Genomic DNA, 18,826 nt, shown 5'->3' with positions numbered 1-18,826 from the left:
GTAGCATTGGGAAAGAATCCTCACGCAATAACTCCCATAATTGCGACAACACGCAAGGACTAGAGCGAAGTGATTATGTAGCCTCACGAGGACGAAGATATGCAAATTTAAGAAGCCATTTAGTGAGGGAACCTTGAGCCTCGTGAACTTGAAGAAGAGCAGGTATGACTAAAGCAGAAAAGCATATTAGTGGATGAGGATATCAGAAAACTGGAAACTAAAATCTCGCAAGCATTATGTGTTGACAAAAGGACGGGGCCACATATGGGTAGCCCTACCACTGTACTAGAAGAGTGTCACTGAGGGTTTTTGGCTATACTACGATGGCTACAATTATACCTTATTAGACAAAGTAACCAAGGAAGAACACTGCATAAGGAAGAACGCGTGGCACTGACTAGCGTGAGGGTAACTAAGGAAGGCTCGCAGACCGGATTGGAAGGTGACTTGATGCCTCACACCAGTAGTGTGACCACCTAACTGGCTGGAGGAATTACAGTCTCAATGCTCCAAGCAGTTGAAAGAGAGCGTGGGACTATAAAAGATTCTGTATGGGAGCTACGCGATACTCAAGCTGCGCGCAGGATCAGTATGACACACGGGTCGCGTTCACGCACAAGGGGTTGCGCTGCCACACGGGTAGGCTGGAAAGTGACCGTTGGTGTCACTGTTCATGACAAGATGTTTAATTTAAGGCAATAAGGAGTGGACGATAGGCAATTAAGACACAAAATCAGAACTAGATTTGGGGCTATTTGTCACCATTCTCGCATTATTGAGCCGAATGTGGGGGGAAGGGTGGAATTTGAATTCAAAAGGGCCTATAAATCACAAGTGGCTCTCCGCAAAAAAACCCTTGGTGTTTTGAGAATTTAGTTGCTACGTTATCAAGTGGGTATGAACCTGGCGAATTTGGAGGTTGTGAAAGAAAGTCTGTGGTTTGAAGCATTGCTGAAGGAGACAGAGGATTCCTTGATCAGAATAATATCAAAAACAAAGGGAGTTGCGTAGAGTTCTACACCACTGGTACGGGATGCATTGAAAATCCCTAGATTTCCCTGGACACTGAGGCCCAAAAAGGACCCATAGGCAGTAGGACTGGTCTGTATGTCTCCGCGAAATCCACAATTCGATAAACTGTCTATGGAAGAGAAGTGCAAGACCGTTAATATTGAGACAGACGATGAGGAGGAGGATCTTCGGGCCTTTGTAGAAGAGATTGAAAGGGAAGGCAAAAGTACCCAAGGATGTGGATACCATTAAGAATGCACTCGAAACCCCACTCCTCTCAGAGGGAATTCTATTTGAAAGTTCAGCCCTAGGCCGTGTACTAACGATGAAATTTGAAGATTGGGACCTCGCGGACAGTGAAAAGTTCCAACATCTGGAGACTGGCCAACTTATGGAACAAAGCAAGGAGGGGATAGTTACAATGCTGCAGCGATAGAAATGGCTATGTGGGGTGGAGGAGGTCGAGCTACTCCACCTACTATGGATTCTGCACTTTCACTGGGCACTAATCACGATATTCGTCATCAAGCAACTACTTTTCCTAGTGCAAGAGGGGTACTTGTGGTTGGAAGAGCCGATTCCCATTACGGCGGAGTTGATTCATAGGATTTCAAACCTTCCCTGCACAGAAAGGGACCACACAGAAATAGCTGGCCAAAGCAGAGACTTGGCTCACGCAGAAGCCATGAAGAAGAAATACGAGTTAGAAAAGAAGCATATGGGGTTTGTGATTACTAGCATTCAAGATAAAGGGGTTCACGTAGCCACACAGCTGCTCCCAGGAAAAGTGATGAGAAAATGTTGCGGCAATGAGGTACCAACAACAGTCATCGCGCTAGCAAAGCAATGCGCCGAGGGGGTACAATTCAACTGGGCATAGTTCCTCTGCGAGGAGTTCCTAATGAACCACAAGGAGGCTCATGAGTAGGGTAAGACCTTCCACTACGCATGGTTGCTCTTATCCATCTTGTTAGTTGTAGGGGAACTTCCGAGGACAATCAGTTCCCTCCCCTAGACCAGGACTTGCCAGAGGCAGTGAAATATGCATCACTCTAGGCAACAAGGCACGCCACATGCATCCGTGAGATCAAGATCTTCTAGATACTCATGGAGGTGAGCATACAGATGTGGATCCACAAATGACCATGCCTATCCCCTATGGTATACAATAGTCTTTGGAGCTTTTCAGACTTCAAAGAGGATATGCACAATGTGTATACCAAGGCGCAAAAGGACCCGGAGAAAAACTAGACCAAACTCCCATTCATTGCAATCGATGACACGGTGTTTGTGGTGCTCGACTCATGGCCACCGGAATGGCATGCCCCAGGTTTGGCAACATGTGATGAGGCTTCGATACAAAGACAGAAGGATGCCGCCAAGCTGCTGGCACAACAGAAGCGGAACGAGCAGCTCGTAGAGGATGCAAGGGCTTCCCGCGAGGCAACAAAGGTTGTTGCAGAGCAGACCATGACCACCAAAAAAATAGTAGCAGCGGGGGCCATTGCGATACAGGAGGAAAGAGGCCCGGACCTGACCACAGGACATGATACGGCAGAAGGTGCAAACCCACACACATAATCGACAGAGCTAAAGCAGCCACATAGTACGGTAAGGAAAAAGACCAAGGCTTCCAAATTAGATGGGGAACCTATTACACTGACCGAGGGTGACCTATATGATATTCGCACCACAGTTTGCGAAGTCACCAAGGAGGCGCTCCAAGAAGCAATGATGAAGCAATGGACTATGTTGGGAGCGCTCAGGGCGCAACTCCAGGAACTTTAGGTGTAACCCCCATAGAAGGGAATGATAACCATCTACGAGGCTACGGGTACATCAGCAACTGAGCATTTGTTGTGGGCCAAAATGGCTAATACCGTCGCGCTGCCAAAAGGAGCACTAATAGTAGATAACACGGAGGATAGAGCCACAGTAGGTCGGCTCAAGGGACTTGGCCTAAACTTCACTGCCCTTCTGCGAGAGATATTCTACCAGCTGCAGGATGGAGCAATGACAGACCTCCGCGCTAGGGAAGTACCCACAGTACAAATTCTTAGTGAATAGCGAATCAACATCGAGAAACTGAGCCTCTAATGTGATGAAGAAGTAGCACAAACTCAACAGTTGAAGAAAATAGTCAAGGAAGCATGTCCCCATGTCTGCGAGTTAGAGATTGCAACAGACTTACCAATAGGTATACGAATCCACAAATTGGCTAGTGGATTCCATGAGGCAAAGGAGGAAGGAACGAGGATCCATATGGACCTCAATCTACAGATCACGGAACTACGGCTAAAGGCACAGCCCTCTACACCATCAGAAGTTAGAGAGCAGCTCGACCGTACCATTCAATCGGGGTTGGAAGTAATATAGCGCGCCATATAGGATTGCACGGGTATGTTATATCAGTCACTTGTCACCCTCACTTCACTACAGGAAGACCCAATGCTACAGTGTTTAGAGACAAAAGCACAGGAGTTGCAGCAGGCCTATGACAATGTCTGAGGGACGGCGCAGACAGTCGCCCTTACATAGTGACTAGCTAAGATGAGGGAGGCCTAGGCTCTAAAGGAACAGGTGGATGCCATGCACCAGAAAGAAGTAGTGCTTAAAGCATGCATCCAGCCTTGGCTCAAGGAAGCATTCATGGTCACTGTCACGATCATGGGAAAGCTGGCCTAGATGCAGGGTACATATGCACTAAGGCAAGAAGGTGACCTTGACAACGATGCATAAGAGATTCATGCACAACTGATACAACGAACTGCAGACGAATGTGTTGTAGATGTAAGCGAAGCATAAAAGTTTCTAGATGGACTCCATGCAAAGATAACTGCACTAGCTAAGTGACTCGGAACAAGTAACGATGATTGTGTTGGGGGCCTGTTGGGCAGTGGATTCCCCCATAACGGGTTTTTGGGGCTTAAAACCCTGATTTTGGTCAAGTATAATGTAATTGCCTCGCGAAGTGTGAGTGCAGAGTGAGAGTCTAGGGTTTTCTACCCTAAAATAATGTAATTTAATATAGAATGTGTCAACGTACCCATGGTCTACGGACCATGGGATTGTATAAATAAAGCAAGGCTCTAAGTGTAAAATTCAGTCTTAGCTTTGAGAAGTAATAGGGTTTTTAGATGAGGAATTTTCTCCGAGTCTGTAAGTCCGAGTCTTGGATGGTAGTAGTAGTGAGAGGCTCTACAACTGTGTGCACAGAGGCTTGGTAGAGTCCACAGCTGTGTGCGCGGACTGCTGCAGCTGAGTGCATAGGGCGGAGTTGGGATTGTACTAGGACAATGAATTAATAAAAGATAAGTTAATTTTGGAATATTTTGTGTCTATGCTTCTATTATATTTATGCATCTCTTTACAATTTATGATTGCGCGCACTTGTTATGAATGTTGAATGATTAATAAGAATATTGGGCCCCCATAATTAAGTTAAGATCTATAATAAAAGCACAGTATGGAATAAGGATCTAGACAACACCTCTTTGCACTCTTTACATAGCTACACGGAAGTAGTTGCACACGTTGCGAAGGATAGGCAGCTGCGCAAAGCAGCACAAGCACGCAAGTTCCGTTCGCGAACTTCTCAGACTTCATCAAGACATCCCTAGGGTGCGGAAACCTAGTTCTAGCACCCTCCCATACTACCTCGGGTGAGACCTCAGTCCACGCATCATGGACTGTTGCTCAAAGGGCCGGTAGTTTCGGGATTTGTTTGGCTAAATCACTTCTAAACCTGGGTCAGGCCCCAACAAGCCAACATCTCAGATAAATTTTAGTGTCCTGCAAAACCCACGGACCATGACATGCATGCAGATTCATTTCTCCCTCTCATTGACACTTGTGTGCGAGATGAGAGTCTTGGTACGATTGGTGCCCCTTCATCTAAACCATTTCATCCATTATACCCTAATTTATTTCATGAGTCTACCACACGAGTGATTTCTACAAATCATTCATAGATTTATCTTATTGGTGTTGGTTGATGTGATGTACATGAGGGTCATGTTTCACAATTGCATTATGAGAATGATAAATCTCCTTTCCCTCATCTCTTCCATCCACAGTCTTTAACAGGTGAAGAAGAAGACCTTACATCGTGACAAATCAAGATGGTTCTCTCACCAATTCATCTTCTTTGTTAATCCAAGAAGAGCCTTATGTGCCAGATACCCAACTTGATCGAACTGGTGTTTTCAATGATTTTCATTCTATCAAAAACATATTCACTCACACCTCTAGTAATTGTCATCCGTATCCATGTATTCATCCTACGAAGCCACCAGAATTTGATGATTCAACTTATGAAGGTTTGGGGACTCATGAGGAAGTTGAGGCACTTCAGCTTCCACTGATGGTTATCTCTGGTTCTGATGATCCTGATGATACCCCACAACCAAGTCAAATTGGGGTTTTTGAAATTATGCCTTTTATGCCCCACTCTTTTCTCTGCATCATCTTGTTGAATGCGAGATCATCCTGGAAAGCCTATGATTCGAGTGACATTTCTCTAAGCACATCCTTCCACCCCCTATCAGCAGATATGCATCAACCTCTATACCATAATTTTTTTGCTAAAGGGGGTACACCATCCATGGTCTCAAATAATTTTTATTGTTGCCCAGCCGATACCGATTGTGAACATGTACAACTAGGTGATGTCTTACAACCCCCTATATGTGAAGGTACTAATTGCCTAAGCTCTCCTTTGTCCATGACTCTTCCAATTGATTCACCTCATTCTTGGGAATCTAAAGAATTTGATTTGTTGAATTACCATGTTATCAGTGCTTAAACATTTGATCAAATCAAAAAAATATTCACTGATAATTGTCATGTCATAGCTAATGATGACCATATGCATTCACCTATTAATCTTACGAAGGCTCCAATGTTTGATGAATTTCGATTTGAAGGTTTAGAGATTTTTGACAACGATGAGGCACTTCATCTCTCGCTGATGGTTATGTCAAGTCCTCACATCCTCAACGAAATCCATGGACAGATTCAAATTAGGGTTTTTGTGTTTGAATCCTCCAGTATCTTAGTTACACTCGGTGAAAACCCCTCTTTTCAAAGTCATGAAGTTGATCATCCTCGATATCATGATAGGGTTTTTGATTGGATTGAAGGATCTTATCTCGCTGATTTCTCTGCTAGCAGGTAACATCTTGCCTCACTTATGTTGGATTTAGGGTTAAGCATGAATGAATGTATGTCATGGCTGGATGATTATAAATTTCAAGTTTGTGATCCTGTTAACAAGATTGGATCGCAGTTTATCTTGAATGGTATTTTCTGGCACATTTTTCTATAAGTAGAAATGACTTTCTTGCTATTGTGCATGTTTCACATGTGAGCATTTAGGGTTTTGCACAATTCTTTTTACAGATTTGAATCATTGACATGTTTGTTTTTGCAGGTCAAGAACTAGTGCAGTGGCTACATTGGAAGTTTGATTCCACATCACCCAAACTCCTATCTGGTTAAATTAGGGTTTAAGGTTTATACTAGTTAGGTTTTAGGGTTTTGTTAGTAATTTTTTAATTAAGGTTTTCTTCTTAGAATTTGCTTTATGGTTTAGACATGCCTATTTTCATTTTCTTTATCATAGCTGATTACTTGTTGCATAACACTAGGAGTTTAAGCTTGCACTCACGAAATATTTGCATATATATGGCATTGGTATTTTATATGCAATTAGATGATTTCTTCCTTGTATTTACATAACATTGCACTGCACTAAACCCTGTGTGCTCCATTACATCATGCACTTTCCTTCTTGTATAGTCTACACTAGTCGTTGACCTAGCCTTTCCTTTTCCTCTATGTTGCATGCCATTGCATGAGCCTTCACAAACCTGGGGCCTTCGATCGTATGATTCTATGAGTAGCTTTCTTACACCCGTTTGCACATGCTCAAACCTTAAACAAATTTCTTTCACCCGTTCGCACATGTTGAAACCATATAAGAGCTTCCCTGGTCACCTTTCCCTAGCATTAAAACCTTAATCTTAATGGTTTTGTGTGCTTGTGATGCTTACTCCAAGTGGTAGCTTCTCTTATAACTAGTCATCAAAGTTACATCCTGGATATTTCTCCTACAAGTATAAATTATTAGCAAGGAAAGTATGAACAACATGCTTGTGGGGAACCCAATTCAGTTTGAATGACTTATCCCCATAACCTCAACCTTGTGCTTAACATGGTCTTGAATGTTTCACTGACTTGTGTTCATTGTTCACCTGTTAACTTGAGATGAGACGTAGAAGCTCAATGGCAGGAGGGAAAACCTAAACCATAATATATTTTATTTTCTCTCAAAAGAGAAATAACCTCTTTTCCTCGTAAAATAAGTCGGGATCCCTCATCCACCTTAGCACAATGAATGCCCAATAATAGTGCTAATTTTCACATAAATAATAATAATAATAATAATAATAAATCGTAAGGGATTAAGAAAGGCTTCTTGTGTAGAGAGGTAATGCAACAAATTCGTCAGGGTAGTCACTAGGCTCACTTGTAGCAGAGAAATGTTTATGATTTCTTGAAGTGACTCCATCAGGGTATTGTCCAAGCTTGCTGCCAGCAAAGAAACACCATAAACATATTTTAAAAAAATGGATACAATAATCCATTTGCTTTGTTCTCTACATCATAATTAACTACAGGCATGCATGAACTTCTAAGTGAGTGTTTATTGACTAGCAAGATCTAGTTGAGACATAAAGGTAATGCATATTTATAAAGGTCAAGGTAGCACATGAGGTACCCATAGTGACTGCTCAATATTCCTTTCAATCATTATTTATACTTGAACTATTATAGGGATGTTGGCAGAGATGCTGGATTCTACCAGTGGTTCGCCAATTGTTGTAGTCGCTACAATCACACCCAAAATGTTTGCCCATATCCAAAATTTTGGGTTCCCCACTTCTCGTCCCAGGTTTTTAGGGTTTTTGTCGGGCCTTCAATTGGTTATTCTCCTCGCGACCCTTCCTATCAAACCCTGTTGATGTACCCATTCATGCTTCACATATTGAATTCACACATCATGTGTTGTCTCACATACTGACCTTATGATTGCATTAAGGTTTTTAATGTTTTTTTCTTCGTAGATGCGTTAAGAGTCTCCCGTGATTTTGAAACTTATGTTTCCATAGTATGCATCGTGATGAGTAGAGGCCCTATATTTGGACGAGAATGAATTCAATTTGGCTTTCCTTATGATTGACCATATTAGGGTTTGGGAGAAACCCTAGACTATCAAAATGAAGGTTCCTCTTCATGTTTTAACCTAATTCATATGCCTATAAGGGAACATTCTCATCGACATTATAGGGCATCATGGTAAGAATCATCGAACATCATTGTCCCTTAGGTTCATGATTGGTTTCCCCATCTCAACATGTGCATTAGGGTTGTGATAATGTTATATTTCCCTTGCATCCTTGTAACCCTAGGTTGACATGATTAACGATTCAATACTTCAAAGCACTCACTCTATAATCAAAACATCACCTTAGGCATCACACGATATCATAATTACATGCAATTAATAGTCCCATTAAATGTCGGAACTTTGAGTTGGTTTTTTAGTTTAAGTATCTTGTGCCCAACTAATATGATTCACAACACCTTGCTTTGGTTATTTATATCATTCCTTGTATACACCTCAAGTGGATGGATTGTTTTATTAGCCTACTTATGAACCTGTCCAATAAAATGATCACTTATTCTATTATTTTGTCCTTTGCAGGTTTTTTTAGATGGAGTTTCCTCAACAACATATTCAATTAGAAGCATGAAATCAAATGATATAGTGAAAAGACATCACTTGGGAGGAAGACTTATTTAAATATAAATACTGACTTCAAGGCTTGGTGGGTGTTTAAAGTAAAGTGGTTCATGCTTTGAGTTTCGGCTTTATTGATCGAATATGTGAATATCATCACAATGCATCCAAAGGTTGCATGTAAAGGATTGTTTTGATTAAAATCCCGGTGGCCACCATAAAAAAAATACGCACTCCAAAGTGAATCATGAAATGTGAATGGTAAAGGGCGTTGATGATTATGGCCGTTACAAGATAACGAGCCATGCTTGTCTTTTGGGCTTATTTAAAGGCGAACGACACTTTTAAAACTCATATTTCAACAAAATTGTCAAATGACACTCAAAGCCCAGATGACCATTCAGTTTAATGGTGGTATATTTCAAACATATGACCAAACACATATCAAGGAGCGCTACCTTATTCTTTCTATGGTTGTCACATTATGGAGATCTACCTTTCATGGAAATCACATTATTGGAGATTTATAAGAATCGCTCATCGAATACTCATACTTCAAGTCCCTTTTGAAGTGCATACATGGACACCGTAAGGTGGCACACATGTCGCAGGTTATAAAACACATGTGACATTGTGAAAATCCAACACAATAGATGCACATAGATCAATGCTGATGAATATTTTGACAAAGGCATTTTATCGAAAGGATGTGTATCTAAATGTTAGGGACCAAGGTGACCATTTAACATGCTTGCAAGGAGGTGTTATTTCTGTTAGGAAAAATCATTTTACACATTAAGTTGGGCATTTTATGTGAATGGTTCACCATTACTAATTGCAGGTGGTCACAGTGGTATAATTCAAGTGCTCGATTATGTAAGTGAAAATGTCCATAAGAGTTTCATTGGCCATGGAGATTCTATGAACAAAATAAGGACCCAAGCACCGAAACCTTTCCTTATTTTATCTGCTAGCAATGATGAATATCTATGACTCTCGAAGTTCCAAACTAGAATATGCATGTTGATATTTACTAGAGATGGGGGACATCACAATGAATTTCTTAGTGTAAATCTTCATCATCATCTGCATATTGTATTGTAACCCGTGGCATGGACAACACGGTCAAGATCTGGTCTATGAAAGAGTTTTGGACCTATGTTGAGAAGTCATGTACCTGGACTAATTTTCCATCGAAATTCCCCATGAAGTACGTGCCATTTCCTGTTTTTTTAATTGTTGCAGTGCATTCAAATTATTAGAGGGCTTAGCAACTTCATCTTATCAAAGAGTACAGACAATGGAGTAGTTTTTTAGGATCCTTACAGTAATGAGCAAAGTACCAGTTATGGAGTTGTGGACGTCGTGTAGAAATACCCAATGCCAGAATGCGACATTTGGTTTATCAAGTTTTCATGTGATGTCCAATATAATTTCATGGCAGCTAACAACAGGGAAGGAAACATTTATGTTTGGGAATTACAGTCAAGCCCTCCTAATATAATTTCCAGATTATCACATGCACATTGGAAACATCCTATTAGGAAAAAAACTATATCTCATGATGGAAGTACCATTCTCTACTATTGTGACGATGGTAGTATGTGGCGCTTGGACATGGCTCAGTAAAATCAACAATTTCTTGGTTGAATGTGAATTTGTATACTTTTTAGATATTTATGCCTTCACACTAATGGCTTCAATTTTATTAGCTTCTGGTTGATGTTGTGGGAAACCCTGGTTTAGCCAAATTATTTGTTGCGCCAGAATAGTCAACGAAGTTTTCTGTTTGTTAGAATAGAACATGCCCATTTTTATAAAGCCACACTTCACAGGACATTTGAAATGAGTATGCTCCCTAGGGCCTTGTGTTCTTAAAGATGCCTTCAATGGCTTCCAGTCGTAAAACCGGAATGTGTTCATCCCTGCAGTCTAGAAATGCAACCTAGCTCCCATGATTTCACTCCCAATAAGTCGCATCACCATCCAGGTCACAAAGTCACCATTGCGAAGCTCAGGAATACCACCGAGAGGTGCGACCAACTATGTGATGCAACTGTGAGACCTCTGGAAAGTTGCATCTTTGTTGAGGTCACGGAGTTGCACTCTAGAAACGGCTAGAACGATCGACCTCCACTAAGTGCGACTATGCGACCTCTTCTGGGGTAGGCAAGTCGCAGAATACCGCTTGGGAAAATTGGTGGCCAGTCTGACCCATCCTTTTCAGCGACTGTGCGACCTCTCATGACATGGGTGTGTAACCATCTAGAAAGAGTTGTTGCAATACCATTGGTTATGAACCGAATCAAAGAAAACATGAGAGTGTTTCCTTTCGCGCACTATGCGCTTACAACCTGCAGACTCTCAATTCTCATAACAAAGGTTGTGTCATACGCCACACAAGGTCGGTCTCTATTTATGGCACATAGCACACTCTCAATCGATGGAAATCGGGCCGGTATCTCTCATCAATGCATTGCACACCCATAATACACTGAGTGGCTCGCCCTACAGGGTCAGTATGGAAAAAAATAGAAGGTATGACATTCTTCAAAGGTTTGATTTCATTCACTGGGTAATATCAATAGTGTGAGACTATAACCAACAGATCTACGTCTTGAGCATCCATCCTATGCCAATATTTTTGGGATTGGTACTCTACAAGAACACGTGGTCTCTAATACCCAAGTTGGCCTCATATCGGTTTTGCGCAAACAATGAAGTCTATCCCTAGTCCTCACATATTTTGACCCTGCAAACGCAAAGATTGAATAATGGGTGCATTGGTTATTTACTAAGTTTAAATTTATATACAGTGAATCACATGTGAAGGAATAAGCATATGACATTATACTCATGCATGAGAAGGGTTCCGTAAGGTTTGTATATCAGTTACGTGAGATGAGCTGGCAATTGAAATATTCCCTAGAGATCGAAGAAGACTTGATAAACAAATATCAGCATAAATGTTTCAGGGCTATGAGTGCTTCTTCTTTTCTTTTTCAATATTGTTATGGGAATCAATTATTTTCAATGACAATCGTTTCTTATTTTATTAATTAAATATTGCACCTTATTAAGTGACCTTGTGTTTGTAGGATTGGAATCGCGGGATGCTTTGTTGGTGCAAGTCGAATATGATGATTGTGAATGATTAGCTTGGCACCAGAGTAACCTTTGGACAAAAAGGGAATGGTCATGTTTTTAAATTTCTTTGATTCTCCCATAATATGTTATGTTAGGATGGAGCAAGGACATAATAAAGTCCCCTCATTATTAGTTTTATCTGAAGCAAAGATTATCCATTGCTAAATTATCATATTGTAAAAAATATTATTTTTTCTTTAATGAAAAAATATTGAGTGTAGGAAAATAACAAAATAAGGAAAGCCAAAATCCCTTTGGAAGTCTAAGAACGAGGAGGGACGACCGAGAGTCATAGGAGAAGATGAAAGATCACCCCTCCATTTCTATAAATGTAACTTCACGATTCATGAAAAGGGACTTTTAGCACTTGAGTTGAGGCTAGGATTAGATATTCGATTTTTTCTTGAGAGCTAGAGGGACTCAGCTCTTGACAGCTAGTAGAGTGAGCTGTAGTGAGGCTAGGGTTTTGTATTGCACAATGATATGAGTAGCCTATGTTCCACTCTTCGGTTTTGATCAAATTTCAAGATATGTACTTCAAGTTGTAGCAACATTAATAAGATGTTATTCATGTTTGGCATTGATTCCCATGCTTAATCATGGTGGTGTATTGGTTGTCTGACATTCCCACTGCATTTGTTTGTGTGATTTCATATACACAATATGTTATGGACTATTTCATAGTTGCTACATGTATGTTTTTCTTTTGAATCCATGTTTCCTTATTCTTGTCCATGTCAGTGATCTATTATAAACTAGTTTACAATTAAGTTTTGGCATGTTCTTGTTTATGTATGTCTCATTGGGTTTTGGATCACTGATCCCTCTCATGGAATACCTATTCTTGGATTTAAGAGATCTGTGGTTTGTATCTTTTGAATCAGAGACCGGAGAATCCACCGTATGAACATTTTTACACCAAAATGTTCATACTGTAAAAATGTTCATACAAATTCTTATTGTTGTTGAGACTTGTTTCTACCTATTTCTATAGTTTGTCAATCTTGGCTTGCTTTTGTTTCCCTTCCTTAGCATTTCATTCTTGGCCACACTCTGACACCTTCTCATTTGACAACCAAGAGCGGAAACATTCATGGTGGTAGTCTGGCCTGAATACCTTACGGGGATCCTATCCGAAATGATGTGATGTCTAATTGGGAATTCGCACCACGGAGACCCCCTAATTGTTGGTAGTACATTTCAGCCCATCAATGCTGTGTTAGAATGTTTTTCTATAATAAACTTAGGAGGAATTATATGATCCAAGAGTTTTCAAGCATGCCACATGTACTTCATAGGAGCATATAGTGAAATGACATTTGAAGAAATATTTCCATTATATATAATGATCAACATTAGTATTAATATGCAAGGAGAAGATGAAAAGTAGATAAAGTCCAATTTGATTTAGATAGAGATATTAATAAATGTCTTCGATATTTGTTCTTACTAAATTTTATATTTTTTAAGAATTGAATGTAACTAGAGGTTTTATATCAGTTAATGTAGCCCATAAATATAAGAAGATTTGGGTAGAAAGGTATTTCATCTTAGAGTATAATTTAGCATTGAAAATAAATATAGTAATACATAATGTCAATTGAGATTAGCCTCGGTGGTTGGTAGAATACTTGTCATCTTCTCTTACCCAATTTTGAGTCTAATAGGTTGACATGTTTACATTTTGGAATAGAGTAACTTTGATGCACTCTTAAGTGACAATATATTGATGGTCACCTAGTATCAGCAACCTCTCCCTTTCCTTAGAGCTAAGAGGGAGGAGGTGACCTAGTACCAATGATCTTTGTCTTGTCTTAGAGCTGAGAGGGAGACTGTGGTCTAGTACGAAAAACCTCTCCTTGTCTTTGAGATGACATGAGGCTCTCACCTAATGTCATCAACCTCTCTCTTGTCTTTAGATGAAAGGTAGACTAACATTCTTCCCGGCGGTACCTAATGCCAAAAAGTACCAACAACCTCTCTCTTTCCTTCCAGCTAAGAGAAAGACTTAAGTAGAAAATTATTGTAATAAAATAAATATTTGTAATGTTTTGGAAACTTCATCATTTTTAAAATTTTGTTATAAAAAATAAATTTACACTTAGAATTGTAATGATTTTTTATATTAGAAAATTTGGTCTTGGCCAAGAGTGTAGGTTATTATGCTCGTCGCGAGGATTATGAATTAGTTTTAGGCTAACCATCTATTGCTTTGGTCAAACCTATTAAATAATTTTCATTTACATAAAGTAAAACTTTAGATTTTTTTTTTTAATTTATTGCAAATTTTTTTATTAACATTTATTTGTAATACTATTCGCTGTAATTTTTTACGTCTTATAGGCCAATGCCTCATAGTCTGATGGTAAGGCTTGAATATTAATGGTTGTTATTGCTCATTGCACACTCATTTCATAACTCGTAGTATGTTGGTAAGGCTTGAATATTAATGGGTGTTATCACTCATATGTTGGTAAGGCTTGAATATTAATGGGTGTTATCACTCATTGCACATTGATTTCTGATAGGACAATCCTATCTAATCATAGTTCACACATCCACTGCAGTGATCACACTGCAAATACATCACTATAATGATGGATGGTGTTGTAATTATGGCTAGTCTATCGCAATGTTCTCTAAACAAATGATTCGATAAACTTAAGAACGAAGCTATATATTAATTCTAGTGAAAGAAACATTAGCGAGGAAAGATAAATTTCGTTATAAATTGTGTACAAGTAATATTTTACAGAGAGGTAAGGAAAAACTTAAGTGAAAGACCGAAAGTCCTAATACGCATATATTTTAAAATAGTATTAGACTTTTTCCTCATTTAAAGTAATTGTTAACATTCCTTATTTCAAAGTGATTTCTAAAAGTTATATGGTATTTTTTTTATTAATTTAATTTTAAAAATTAATATGTTATATATATATATATATATATATATATATATATATATATATATATATGAAAATTAATAATACTAAATTCATCTACTCAAAATTATATAATAATATAATAATTTTTGTAATAATAACGAATATTATATCCAAGTGAGATCTAAGTGATATGGTACACTTAATTGAACAAAAAAATTACAACAAAAACATTAATAATGTGTATAATTAGTATTTAATAAATTTAGTTATTTTTATTAAATTTTTTAAGTTTAGTAACTTTATCAAAAACTTATATTTATATTTAATAAATAAAATAAAATAAAATAAATTACTTCATTTTCATTTTTTCTAGAAAATACCTGTACACAGCCTTATATCATCATTTGTTAAAATTTTAAAATATTATACAAACAATATTTTTCCTAGTTTATCAATCTATTTATTAATAAATATTTAATATTTTTTATTTTAATTTAAATATATTTAAACTAAGTGACAAATATTAAGTCTTTTATATATATATATATTTAATTCCTATAAATATTATAAGAATTACTCTACATAACCTTTTTTTAATTCCTATAAATATATACATTTTTAAATAATGATTTATTTATTTATTATTAATTAATACTTATTGCATTGTTGAAGAATGATTTTTTAATTAAGTCCATCAAGAATTTTAGCAATGATTTAGAGTAAGATATTGATACTTTATTGCTTATATGAAAAATAGATAAATGGACTATAAAGAGTGTGTATATAATGTTTAATTAAATTATTATCATAAATATAATACAATTTAGGATTACGAAAATATAATAATAATTCAACCATAAAAGAAATTTAATTTAAAATATTATTATTTAATTTAATTTTCGTAATGTAACGAACCCCATACATATATATATATATATATATTTCCCTTCCCATGTCAAGGTGGGGTTGGCAAAGAATAAGTATTGAATTAATGGCGTTTATGATTAAATGTATAAAAATGGTTTCTACGCATTATGTTTTTGGTTCGTTTTCTGAACTAATATTGATACAAAATAAATATAGTATTTTGTTTTAAAGTTATATTAATATTAATATTAAATTTTTATGATGTTTATTTATTTTATTAGGGGAGTAATGGATAAAAAAGATGAAATATAAGTGGTATACAGGATGGTGAACAAATCTTTCATGTGCAAAATTAAGTTATAAAAGTCTAATTTATGGACCTAGATGTATTATTATTAAAGATTAATAAAATATGATGGTATCCTTTATTTTTGTCAGGCCAGGCAGTAACTCTCCAAAACAAACAACTGATTCGTCTATTATTCCATAGGTAGCCCATTGTTATATACAATAGGGAGTGATTGTTCAGTTCATCTCCTGATGAATGTTCACCTTCCCAATTTATTTATTTACATAAAATTCCCAATCATGAAGATTAGGTGTCAACATTCCCCCCCTTAATCTGAAGGGATGTTGGTGAGTCCAAGCATCATTCTGAATCGTTCAAGCTTTTCCCTTCAAAGTGCTTTGGTGAAGATGTCTGGAATTTGCTCATTTGTGGAACAATGACGGAGATGGATTGTTTTGCCCTCAACATGATGTCGAATCAAATGATATTTAGTATTGATATTCTTTGTTCGATCATGGAACTTAGGGTTTTTGGCAAACTTTATTGCAGAGGTGTTATCAATCATGAGTGGAGTTGATTGTACTTGTTTAACCTGCAAATCTTCAAGAATTTTCCTGAGCCACACAATTTCTTTCGTTGCTTCAGTTGCTGCCACGTATTCTGCTTCTGTTGTGGAATCTGCTGGAACTGATTGTTTGCGTGATCTCCAGGAGACAGCTCCCGATCCAAGACTCATAGCATATCCTGAAGTAGATACCCCAGTTTCTTTGTCTCCATCGAAGTCTGAATCAGAGTATCCAATCAAGCTGAAGTCGTCCACCTGTGTATACTTGATTCCAAGGTCTTGAGTTCCCTTCAAGTACCTTAGAACTCTTTTTGCAGCAGACCAATGTCCCTCACAAGGCTTTTCCATGAACCTGGAGAGGATTCCAACAGTAAATGAAATGTCTGGTCTGGTAGTAGTGAGGTAGATGAGACTTCCTACAAGCTGTCTATACTTTGTTGCATCCTCAAATTCCTTTCCTTCAATAGATGTGAGCTTTAAGTTTTGTTCCATTGGAGTAGAAAGAGGATTGCACTCTGTCATGCCAAATCTGTTTAACAAATCTCCAATGTATTTCTTTTGAGAAAGAAATATGGATTTTGGATGTTGGGTTACTTCAATGCCAAGATAGTAAGCCCAAATCAGTCATTTCAAAACTTTTCCCCAATTCCTTCTTTATGGATGCAATGTAGCTTTCATTGTTCCCTGTCATTAAAAGATCATCTACATATACCGCAAGATACACAACTGTTTTGCCAACTTTCTTGACAAATAAAGTTGCATCATCAAGATCAAAATGATTGAAGTTGAGTTTTAGAAGATGCTTAGTTAGTTTTTCATACCAGGCTCGCGGTGCTTGTTTGAGGCCATACAAGGACTTCACAAGTTTGCATACTTTATGTTCATGTCCTTTCACAGCAAATCCTTCAGGCTGGGACATAAAAACATTCTCTTTTAGATCTCCATTCAAGAATGTAGTTTTTACATCCATTTGATGGACTTTCCAACCATTCTGAGCTGCTAGTGCAAAGAGTGTCCGGATGGTGGCCCATTTTGCTATGGGGGCAAAAGTTTCCTCATAATCGACCCCTTCCTTCTGTGCAAAACTTTTTTCCACAAGCCTAGCTTTGTGCTTGTCAAGTGAGCCATCAGCTTTGTACTTATTCTTGTAGACCCACTTGCAGCTAATTGGTTTGGTTCCAAATGGAGGATCAACCAGCTTCCAAGTGCTGTTCTTTATGAGGGCATCATACTCCTTTTGCATCGCTTCTTTCCATTCATCATGAGAAGCAACTTCTTTGAAGGAAGTTGGTTCAAAATCTATAGACAAGTTCAATTCACAATCATAAGTAACATCCATATCAACAGGTGAATTAGAGTCATCTACATCACCTCCATTTTTGTTGGTTTGAGTTTCTGGTTCCTGTTTTTCCAATTTCATCAGGATGAACACTTTCAAGTGTCTTTGTCAGCCACTTCGGGGGACCTTTCTGAGATGGTCCAGGCTGATCTGTTGATTGAGTTGGGACTAAATCAAGATTTAGTCTCCCAATTCTATCAATTACATCACTTAAAGCATCATCCGTTGTTGGAGTTTCATGCAAGGGAGATTGTTCTTCAGAAGAAGATTCCACATGTTGATCTAGTATAGGAATCCCCCCTTCAAGATGTGGAATCTGATTATCAAACTCTTGAAATGATTTCGTTTTTGTGAATCTATCCAAGCGATCAAGTTGCCGCTCAACAACATTGTCAGATTTGGATGATTCAAGAAAAATTACATCCCTAGATACAACAAACTTTTTATTTACTTCATCATAGAGGCGGTATGCTTTGGAGGTTGTTGAATACCCCAAGAAGATACACTTACGACTTCTAGCACCAAGTTTGTTTCTATGTACCTTTGGTATCAAAGCATAACAGGTGGAACCAAAGATCCTGAGATGTTTTACCGAAGGAACATGTCCATACCACAATTCATAAGGAGTCTTGTTTCTTATAGCATTAGATGGACATCTATTCTTTATATATGCAGCACATAGAATAGCATCAGCCCAAAAAATTATCTTTACATTTTTGAAGAAAAGCATGGATTGTACCATATTCAAGATTGTTCTATTCATTCTTTCAGCTACACCATTTTGTTGGGGATTATAAGGCATAGTTGTTTGATGTTTGATCCCATGTTGGCGAAGATAGTTTTCAAATTCATTTGATGTATATTCTTTTCCATTATCAGTGCGAATAGACCCAATATGAGATTGTGCATCATTTTCAAT

The 18,826-nt window shown here is 38.0% G+C and overlaps 1 pseudogene; it reads left to right on the top strand.

Moving 5' to 3' along the window:
* Positions 1-2,880: 2,880 nt before the first annotated feature.
* Positions 2,881-10,444, top strand: LOC149149427 (polycomb group protein FIE1 pseudogene; annotated as a pseudogene).
* Positions 10,445-18,826: the final 8,382 nt, after the last annotated feature.

Source organism: Pinus tabuliformis, chromosome 9, assembly GCF_031772625.1.
Source record: "Pinus tabuliformis cultivar Carrire ecotype Pingquan chromosome 9, CPIR1, whole genome shotgun sequence".
Lineage (NCBI taxonomy): Eukaryota > Viridiplantae > Streptophyta > Pinopsida > Pinales > Pinaceae > Pinus > Pinus tabuliformis.
This window is presented reverse-complemented; position numbering and strand designations above follow the sequence as displayed.